The following is an 11,660-nucleotide window of genomic DNA, read 5'->3' as shown; positions in this document are numbered from 1 at the left end:
GCCGAGCCTTAAATTTCTTTCTTATAAGATATGCCCATTACTCAAATTATGACTTTCTTCTTGGAATAAATGGAATTAAATCATGGTAAATCAGAATTTTAAAGTTTTATTTTACTTAATATAAACTAGCATACCAAATAATTTTATAAAGATTAAAATTATAATACATCTATTATTCTGATTTTATAATCATTACATTATATTATTATTATATAATTATCTGCTTTATTTGTTGGCTCAAAAGTATATAATCATTTTCCTAAAGTTTTCTACTGTACTTTCTTAATATCTGTATTGTCAATCTGTTTATCTATATAACCATTTGGAAGTCTTTAATAATTGTTTTGGTATATTAAATGAATAGCTTTTGCAATTACCATTATTATGATATTTTATTATTATAATAATACATAAACATTTCCACTTCAACTGGGTAATAAGAATTTCAATATAAAGCAGATTTTGATGTGAGGTATCAACATGAAGAATGTTTACCTATTTTGCAAGTAAGCTTTTAGATATTGACAATAAATTTAGATGGTATGTTTTAATTCTCTTACTGATATTGGTGTGCCAACTACATGTGATGGTAACTTCATGGACTCATGATTCAAGGTTGCTAAATATAAAATCAAAGTATATAGTTTGCCATTTGACCTTGGAAAGGTGAAGCTTGACTTTGTTGCACTTCTGATACATAGGTTGTTGAGGCTCATCCCGATTATACTCATGCTAGGCTTTAGGTCATAGGCTTATTTTATACCTCTGCCCTTTGTAAGGTAGGAGCTCCTCATCTGTTTCCAGAGCCAGTTCTCAGTAGAGATGGAGCAGGTTTCCCCCTAGCTTCTCTTTCTCTTTCTTTTTTTAGACACCCCAGATACCTTATACCTCACGACATCCTAATCTATTAATTGACTTCTCTGTTTTGTCCTTGAAACTAGTCATTTCCTGTCATTCAATAAAGATTTTTTTAGTATTTGATCCACTTTCTTCCTCTTCCTCCCTAATGCTGATAATATGCTTGGTGACATTAACCTATTTATGCCAGAGTTGTAATTTTGGATTTTTTTTTGTGTGTGTATGAAATTCATATGTGTTACCTAGAAAAATTCAAGGAGCAAGAATTTGAAGAAAAAAGTTATTATATTCCATCTTGAGTTATGTGGTAGTCCAAAAATGGAACATTAGGAATAAGCTCAAGTACATTGCACATAATTTATAAAATCATGTTTCTTATCTCAGGACATAGTGACGCTTGCTATTCTGTATGATATTCAACAGAACACTTCACACGTAAGGCATCATCACATTTTTCACATTGAAAAGTGGTATTCTTATGACATTCAGTACACCACTCCCTTTGCTTTCCCTGTTTGACTATCACATTATAACATGAGTTAACATTGTGCTTCTGAGAAAGTCTTCCTCTTAGGCCAGGTTCTGAAGGATGGCCATGGGTCACCAGATACTGGCATAGCACATGTTGACGAAACTTGAGAAAATCCATCAGCTTCTCATCATATGTTTTATGCAGTTGCCAAGCATTTTGTAAGACCAATTCAAAACAGAACAAAAGAGGGCTTGAATACCATTTCTTTCCACAGATTGATGCCCAATACTTATCAATGTTGTCAACAGCTCTGTCTGTGCCACTCATGAAATGATTATACACTTTGATTGAGTTTGGCTGCTGAACTTGGATCTTCTTTTTCAGTTTCTGGGAATAATGATTGACAATACACAGGCAATTGATAAAAGCAGCAGATGAGGCAACAGTGACAACACTGTTATCATTCCATCTGCAGACAATATTGCCTTTGCCATCAATTCAATATTGGAATGTGCCTCCTTCTTTTTTCTTTAGAGCTATATCTGATTCCTATGGAACTTGGTCAGCACGATCCTTTCTCACTGTACTTGTTACCTTGCCTAATTAATGTCCCATTGAACTGAGCTTATCAAGAAATGCAATATCAAAGAAAAAGTTAGTGAATACAAAATGATATTGTCTAGGGTGTACCTCTGTAAATGCCTCACTAAACTGAAGAACAAGTGATGCACCAACACAGCATTCCTCATGTTTATTATTTGGATTTTTGCCCTGAAATGGATGATACCAGCTAATGTAGCCCTGACGTGTTGCACCACACCAAAACTTACAGATAAACAGACTGGGCTTTCCTCTAATAAATTGTTTGCCCCTGTGATGACCAAAATAAGAAATCATGCATTCATCAAAGTGGAAATATGTTTAATTTGGAACAAATTTCATATGTCTTTCATTGAATATGCTTACAAGAGTTTGCAACTTGGAAAACTTGTCCACTGAGTCCAAATTTGCATTGTCAGCACAACATGCAAATTAGAAAATATAGTTTCAGAGCAGTCACGTCTCATGGCAACACTAATGAGTACATTATGCACATCTGTTCTTTGTTCCCAGAACATATGCTTTCTAGGAACTGAGATGTAACCATTCAGAAAAGTAATTCCCAGAAAACATTGAATTTGGAGGTAGTCAAGCCAAGATTTACACTTACTTACAGTGTATAAGTTGAAGTATGTGACAATGAATTCAAGAGCCTAGTAATCAAGAAAAAGTTCAAGAATTTCTGTGGAACTTCTCTGTTAGGTCAGCTTTTTTTCCATTTGGAAACAATTTTTATCACTTTCTTTTTCTTTGATAGAGGAGGTTGCTGCACAGTAGAGGTAAATGGAACTTCCCAATCAAGAGAGTCATCTTCAGGTGCATATGAGGGATCATCTGAGTCAAACTCAGCATCAGAGCCATCTGGAAAAAGATATGCAGGTGTGCACAGAAAAGAACATGGCAGATTACTTACTGTTCCACCTTCTTCAACTTTTGAGTCCTCATCAGAAATAGGTGATGTAGCATTTTCAGGTAGTTATATCACTATAACACTTGCTGCTATGCTATCACCTGTCTTTAAAAGGTCAGTTATTTCATGTAAACTTAGAGTTTGAGGCAACTTGAGATTTGTAAAATGATCTGAACTAAAAAGGGGGGAAGATATTATTAGTCCTAGTGTTAAACAGTTTGCCTAGTGTTCCAAGACTGGAACATATAAAATGTTTTAAACCCATAACTAATACAACAATAATAACTTCTGTATTTTCTTTTTATAGTACAATAGCATCATTAGTAGAGAAGTAATAGAATAAAATTACTAGAGTAAAATGTAGTGCAGTAAAGTATTTACCTGGATGGTTCTTCAAACATTTCTCAAAAATTCACATTACTTTTTTACAAGCTCCCAGCAAGCTAATATCTGCAACGGTGACTCATTCTATGGACCACATGATAATATGTACCCTTAGGAGGCACATATGTGTGAAAAATCAAGGCCTCAGTGATGATCTTGAGCAGTAGGATATAAATAACTCCCAATAATGGAACATGAAGCATAAATCAGTTTTAACATTCCCATGCATGAGTCATACAATACTCTGGCTCTCCAGTTCCTTGATTTTTTTCATCTCTAATTATCTTTTTCTTTATTCCACCTGATCTACCTATTCTCAGGGACATATCCTTTCTGATTACAGAAACTGAACCAACCACCTCTAAAATCTTGATTTTAATTATCATTTTAGTCATTTCCTTGCATACCTCTTCAAGTCTTTTCCCTTTCTCTCCTAACTGTACTTGTTTGAAAAAGCCAAGTCCTGTTAATATCCTGCCCTTTGCCATTTCCAGGGCTATACATGAGCAGCTGAACACTAATGGCAAAAAATACATAATGTTGCTATGCTATTCAGAAAATTTGCCCACTAAAGATGTCATGCCCTAATTCCAGAAACCTATGAATATGTAACCTTACATGGCAAAAGAAACTTTACAGGTGTGATTCATGTTACAGGCCTTAGAGACAGGGAGATTACTCAGGATTATTCAGGTGAGACCAATCTAATCATGTAAGTCTTTAAAAGTGGAAACGTGGAGACTCTTTCTTAGGTTAGAAAAAGACAAAACCTAAGAGGGTAGAGAGATGTGACCTGAGACGGACTCCCATCATTATTGGATTTGAAGATGGAGGAAGGGTTCCATAGAGCAAGGAATGTGGTAAGCCCAAAGAATGCTGGATGGAAAAGACAAGGGAATGGATTTTTTTTTCTTCCTGGAGCCTCCAGAAAGGAAGGTAGTGCATCTTGACTTTAGCCCAGTGAGACCCAAGTTAAACTTGTGACTTATAGTGCTCAAGGATAAATTTGTTTTATTTGTTACAGCATCGACAGAAATCTAATCAACATGCTAACTGTTCTCATTTTAAATTTATTAATATTTCCTCAAATTTGAAACTTAGAACTGCCTGTGAATTCCACTGTATTGTCTTTGCACATTTGCTTTTCTACTCCTTGAAACAGCTATTTTAATTCATTTTGCTCTCTACTGAGGTCTCCAAAACCCTTCAACTCCACCAAAAAACACATTTTCACATGGGAGCTCCCTTGCATTTGTACTATTAAATCTATCTTCTGCATATTCTTTGCATCTATCAAAGGCCAAGCTCTCCACTTGTGCTCCGCTCTTGACTGCTCAAGGACTTTTCACCTGCCGTTGTCTCTTTTCTGCATCATTAGTTTTCCTTTTATCTTAAAATAGTCCGCTATCTATATAAACATAGTCTTGTATTTCCCTGGATCTCACATTTCCCTCTCAGTGCTGCTCATTTTTCTGCTGTCCTTCATTAAAAAACTTAAAAAAAGATTTATTTATAGTTACTTTCTCCATTTCCTCATCACCCATTCTCTTCTCTCAATCTACCACAATCAAGGCTTCTGTCTTCACCATTCCAATGACCTTTCTGTTTCCAAATCCAGTGGCCCCTTTTTTTTTAATAGACTTCTCCAAGATATCTGACACAATTGATCATTACCTCATTCTTGTAGTTACTTTTGTCTTTCTATCTTTTCTTTCTTTCTTTTTTTTTTTTTTAGGATACCATATTTTCCTCCTAACTAGTAGGCCATTTATTCTGCTTTGCTGGCTCCTTTCCTTGGCCCTATTTCTAAATTTAGAAATGCCCCAGGACTCAGGCCTGGTCCAACTTTTTTCTCTATTGATTATCTCTTTATATAATTAATTTTGTCTAGTCTCATGAATTTAAGTATTACTCATATACCAATAATTCCAAATTTTGTATCTCTAACCCTGACTTATCTAAATTAAAGGTTTTCAAAATTTCAAAATATTAAGGGGTTACAAGTAGTTTGTTACATGTCAGAAATGAATATTACTAAAGGCAATGCTTTTAGCATGTTTGTCACAAGAGTAGTGTACATTGTATGTGAATGGTGTGTTTTTATCCCTTGCCCCCTCCAATCCTCCCTACTTTTTGTTTCTGATGTCTTTTACACTATTATATACTAAACTCAAGATTTATTAGTGTTAATTTGAAATATCAACTTGAATATCTCATAAACATGTCAGACTTTACACATTCTAAATGGCTATTTCTCAAGAAAGGGAGGTATTTACTATGAGCCATTCACATTTTCCTACCCAATGACACATATTTTCAAGACTTTTGGCTTGGATGAGAACTGTAGTCTATAACCAAAGAGCTGATTTCATAAGGAATCCTTGATTTTTCTTAGTCTCATTAATGTTGTGGGCTAAAGCTTTTCTTTTGGTTATAAGAAGAGAGGCCCACTCAGGCTAATTTAATTAAAGGGTGAGTGATTTGTGGAATAAAGGAAGATATCATTCAAATCTAAATAAAGAAAATGAAGTATAGCCAGGCTTCATTGAAACTTGGAACTAAACTAAAATACCATCCAGAATAGAGAATTCTTTCTCAGGAGCAGACTCTCAGTATTTCTCTGTTTCTCTCTGTGAATCTGCTCAATTCCCTTTTTTCTGCCATCTTTTGCTTACTCATCTTATGTATGAATTCTCATGACTGTCCCAACCAAATCTACCTAATGGCCAGAGCTTGAATTCCTATCAAGAAGCTGATACCATGATGTTCTGCTAAATGTTTACTAACTAGATCACGAGGAGAGAGAAAAATGCTCTGATTTGTCACACTTGGTGATTTTTGTGGTTTGAATATTCCCAATATTCCCACTATGGATGTTTTGAAGCTACCAACATGTAATCAACAAACTGGCAAAATTCTTTTTTTTTTTAAATTCAGATTAATATGAAGGTATAAATGATTAAGCTACACTGTTTGTGTGTCTAAGGTAAAGTTCAAGTTGTAGTTGAGCCTTTCAACCAGGGAGTGTGCTGTATATTTTTACATTGTGCACATGAAGTGGGAGCTTACCAATCCTCCTCCCTTTTCCCTACTATTCCCAAACACGAACATACCTGTGTTTTTCTCTCATCTGGGTCTGTGATTGCTTTTCTATTGGGTTTATATTAGTATTGAGTACACTGGATACTTGAATTTCCATTCTTGTGACACTTTATGAAGAAGAGTGTTCTCCAACTCCATCAGGTAAATACAAAAGATGTAAAGTCTCCATCTTTTATTGGCTAACTAGTGTTCCATGCTATACATATGCCACAGTTTATTAATCCATTTATGGGTTGACAGTCACTTAGGTTGCTTCCATGTCTTGATAATTGTGAATTGAGCTGCAATAAACACTCTAGTGCAAATATTCTTGTGATAAAATGTTTTTTTTTTTCTTCCGGGTACATACCTAGTAATAGGATTGTGGGATCAAATGGATAGTCTACATTTAGCTCTTTGAAGATTTTCCATACTTCTATTCCAAGAGGCTGTATTAATTTGCAACCCCACCAACAGTGTAAAAAAGGTTTCCTTTTCTCCACATCCATGCCAGCATTTGCAGCTTTGGGATTTTGTGATGTGGGCTATTCTTACTGGGATTAGCTGATATCTCAGAGTGATTTTGATTTGCATTTCTCTGATGATTAGGGACTATGAACATTTTTTCGTGTGTTTCTTGGCCATTTGTGTGTCTTCCTTGGAGAAGTTTCTGTTCATGTCCCTTGCCCAGTAATAGATAGGATTGTTTGCTCTGTTTTTTGTTGGTTAATTTGAATTCTCCATAGATTCTACTTATCAATCTTTTGCCAGATTTGTGGCATGCAAATATCTTTTCCCATTCTGATGTTTGTCTGTTTACTTTGATGTTGTGTCCTTAGCTGTATAGAAGCTTTTTAGCTTAATTAAGTCCCATATATTTATTGTTGGTGGTGTTGCCACTACAGTTTTCTTTATAAAATGTTTCCCCAGGTTGATATCATCTAGAGTTTTCCCCATGCTTTCCTCCAGAATTTTTATCAACTTGTATCTTAGATTTAAATCTTTTATCCATCTAGAGTCATTTTTTTAAAGTGGTGAAATGTGTGGGCCCAGTTTCAGTCTTTTACATGTGGTTATCCAGTTCTCCCACCCCCATTTATTGAATAGGGAATCTTTTTCTCAGTGTATACTGTAGTTTGGTTTATTTAAGATCAGATGGCAGTAAGATCATATGGCTGGTTTCATGTTTGGTTATCAATTGTTCCATAGATCTAGGTCTCTATTTTTGTGCCAATATCATGCTGTTTTGATCACTGTGGACTTTTAGTATAACCTGAAGTCTCGTAAAGTGATGACTCTGGCTTTGTTTTGTTACTAAGGATTGCCTTGATTATACAATTTTTTCCCTGGTTTGTACAAAACAAAGAACTATTTTCTAGAGTTCTTCAAATTCTTGAAAATTTAACATTTGTCTTTTATAAAGTGGATATGAGCTGGCACTAGTATACTCCTATTTAATGAGCTGAAGCTTTGTGACTCCTTACTTGCATAGGCCTCTTTTAAAAATTTGTGCCTAATTTTAAATTTTATGTTCTTCTTCTTAAAGTTTTTATACCCTTCCCTAATGGTATAAACTTTATAATGCATAAAACCTGGATCTGCTTTGATAATGAATGATCTTTCAGCTTGATTCTTGGAGCTGACTTACAATTGCCCTCTGTAAATTTTTGTTTAGAATACTAAGAAAGGAAATATGGTTGGCTTAATTCATTTCTTTTATGGCTGACCCCTTTTGCTAGGCTGTGTCATAGGTCAGTTTTAAATCTATAGCTGAACTACACTGGTTTGGGTTTCCATCTCTGGTCCAAACAGCTATAGCTAAGAAGGTGGAAGAGTATGTTTTACTATCACCTAAACAGGGCTGTATGTGGGCTAGTTTCCTTTGGAAGAGTTTGTCAGTGGAGTATGTTTTACTTGAGCATCCTATCCATTAATACAAAGGAAATCTTTAACACAATAAATCACAAATTCTCTTTTACTTAATAGTTTAAAGCCAAAATTATCTGGTTGCTTTGTAAGTAAAATCTTGAGAAATATCTTCTAATATACAGACTAATTACTTACTTACTTCCTTATTTAGACTCCCTTAAGAGTTATTGAAATAAATAAGCAGATAATGACATGAGATTTATAGTGTTGATCAAACTTAACAAATGTCCACATGGGAATTACAAGTGGTGACCTAAGACATGTTAGCATTGGTATAAACTAAGTTAGACTATAATTTGTATGACTGAACTTATGGGATGGGTCCAGATGGTTAGTGATTAACCTTGAAAATTCTTATATGCCAGTACCACAGTGATGAGTTCCTCTCTGTGAACCCTTTTCACAGGAACATTCTTACTTCTAATTGTCTAAAATTTATAATATGCAAATTCCTCAGGACCCCAAACCTTTTGAATCAGACTCTCCAAGAAAAGGACTCAGGAACCTACCAATCTTTTTAGCACAATACTGGAATCTGCATTTTATTAGACAATAAATACACACATAAATACACATTAAAGTTTGGTAACCCTTGTCTCAGACTATCTCATACCATTTGCCATGCATCTCTAACACCTAGAAAAGCTCCTGACATTGACAGTGAACAAAGATGACTAAATGAATGAATGAACTAATATGTCCCCTGAGGTCTGATAAATAGTCACCTATATATTTTTTTAGAAATCCAGATAAAAGAATGGTGGAGGTATGGACTACACACTTTTTGATTGCTGGGAACACTAGCTAGTTTTGGATATTATCCAGGACATATGTGTGGAAAATGTAATCATTTTTATTCACCTTCTTCACCCACCTAATTATCCAAATCTCTGTTATATTTAGCCCATTTAGTTCTGCAGGCTTCCTTGCTCAAGAGATTCACTCTAATTGCTCACATTATCAGGGTGGCATTTCTCAAGTTGTCACTTTCACCAGGGGTGATATTCAAAATATTTAACAACTGCTACAGCACAGGCACCAACCTGTCAGTATGGATGCTGGCTCTGAACAACTGGTAGGGCCATTATGGGTGCTGATGATAAGTCTTGACCATTAGCCTTGTATAGAAGATGGCGTTCCTAGGTGTTTAGTTCTATGGGTTCTTACAAGAAGTTATCCATACAAGGGTAAGGCTTCTTGGATCTTGGGTCACAGCTCTGATTACCCTGTATAGTAGGTAAGATTGATAGTACATTAAAGATAGTCACATGTATCCCTGGGAGAGTGTGATAATGAGAAAAGAGAGAGAGAGAGAGAGAGAGAGAGAACGAGCGCGCGCGAGAGAGAGAGAAAGAAAGAAGAAGGAGGAGAAAAAAGAGAGAAGAAGAAGAAGAAGGAGTTGAAGATATTAAATGTTTTGTTGCTGGAAGATGGAGTAAGGGATTATGAGCTAAGGAACTCAATTGGTTCCTAGAAGCTAGAAAAGGCAAGGAAACAATTCTCCCTTGGAGCCTCCAAAAGAAATACAGCCCTGTTAACACCTTGATTTTGGTATTTTTAACCTCAAAAAATAAATTACATTTTTGTTGTTTTTAAGCTACTAAATCTGTGGTAATTGACTACAGCAACAACATGAAACTAGTACATTTTATAGTAGGTATGGCTTTCATCATCTTTTCAAGTATGTGAAAATGAGATTCTCCTTTCCCATTACTATTTGAAGCCCCATATATGTTCAGTTTCAGAAATCTTAATGTTGACAATTCAAGGTACTGTTAGTCAAATTGGTGATTAAGTATTCTTTTCTGGTAAAAACTCAGTAAAAATCAAGATTTTGCTCTTCCTCCCTGTTCTTTGGGGGTGACATCTCAGTACAAAAATGAAAGGAAGAATATTTTGTTCATGGTTCTTCTCTGCTGTCTGTGGGTATCTCATAGGGAAACCTAGCCTGTATTATACTTGGATATTGGTCTTTATCCCTACCAGAGGGCCTTTTAATATCTGTAGTCCCACCAGACCTGAATACTGCACTGCTAACATGAAATTCATTGTTAATGTTTCTTGGCTAAAATTATAAGGCCTCTTGTAGCCTATCATACATTTCCTAGTCATTTGTAGCCTGCTTGAAGGTACAGATAATGTTGGCATATCTACTAACCTTTTGGGGTCCTGAAATTTGGAAGACTTTCTGGCTTTTTCTATTTAGATATGTCTGGTCACTATTTTTATAAGGCTTTTTACCTTCATCGTGGAGGTAAAGCACAAGCCTCTGCTTTCAATATTTTCTAAAAACTTTTAGGGTTTTCATTACCACCCTCCCCAGAAATTAGTCTCAAATCTCTTATACTTTCCTCAGCCAATCTAATTTAATTTCATTTTGGATATAGAAAATATAATAGGATCTTCTTTTATCATATTTTTTTCCAAATCTCTTGTTTATGGGATAGCCTTTAGGCTCTTAGTCTTTGCACTAAGAGTCCTTAAACTTTTGAAACTTGAAACCCTTTTCTCTCTCAGGAGTCTTTTGTTGTTATAATCCAAAACTTAATTTCTTGAGATAGTGGCTCTGCTAAGAGTTTCAGGGATCTAATTCCAAAGAAAACTCCAAGAATGTGACTCTTTGTTTTATGTGTTGGGCCCTTGCCTGAGGTAGTAAGTCTTAGCCTCAAGGTCTTATTTTAATGGGAAATGTTGAGGGGTAATGAGGGGTAAAAAGAGAATGAAAACCCACCATTAATACTTCAAGATATTATGCCTCTTCATTTCTCTCCCTACTAAATCATTGCATTTGGATTCTTTAATGCAGTTCTGCCCACAGTTCCCCTGACAAGTTATGCAAGGCCCTTGCAAGGCTTATCTGAGCCTTGTAGAATCTCTGCCTTTTGTTATGGCATAATTCATAGAACTAAGTGTTTTACCAGAATCTGGTTTTAATATGTAAATAGTCAGAATTCATAGGGGTTAGTTTATTGGAATGAACTCCAAGAATGAAGGCAGGACATTTTTAGCCTGTGAGCTCACAAAAAGCTATTAAGTATAATTTAGAAAAAGTCAGGAAAAGAAACCAAGATCAGTCTGAACAATTTCTCTTGACTACATAGTCTTCATATGTGCAATGTATTCATACACACATACTTCCACACAAAGACCTTTAAAACAGAGAATGATAAGAGGAGATGATTTTGGAAAGGTGCAGAGTCAGATATGAATTTGGGATGTACTTGGATTCTGTCCTTCCAACCTATTGGGCCAGATCTTAGGGATGGTAAAACATGATGGAAATCATCACTTAAAGGTTGAGGAAATCAAAGGAGGAAGGGCTTAAGTTTTACATCCTGGGTGGAGACTAGTGACCTGGGAAGCCTGGCTGAGCAACATACTTCCTCTCCATTCAGTGTAGCAGTCTTTTTTTTTTTTTTTTTTTTT

Source organism: Otolemur garnettii, unplaced genomic scaffold (genome assembly GCF_000181295.1).
Source record: "Otolemur garnettii isolate 467f Iridium unplaced genomic scaffold, OtoGar3 scaffold00110, whole genome shotgun sequence".
Lineage (NCBI taxonomy): Eukaryota > Metazoa > Chordata > Mammalia > Primates > Galagidae > Otolemur > Otolemur garnettii.
Note: the sequence above shows the minus strand (reverse complement) of the source record.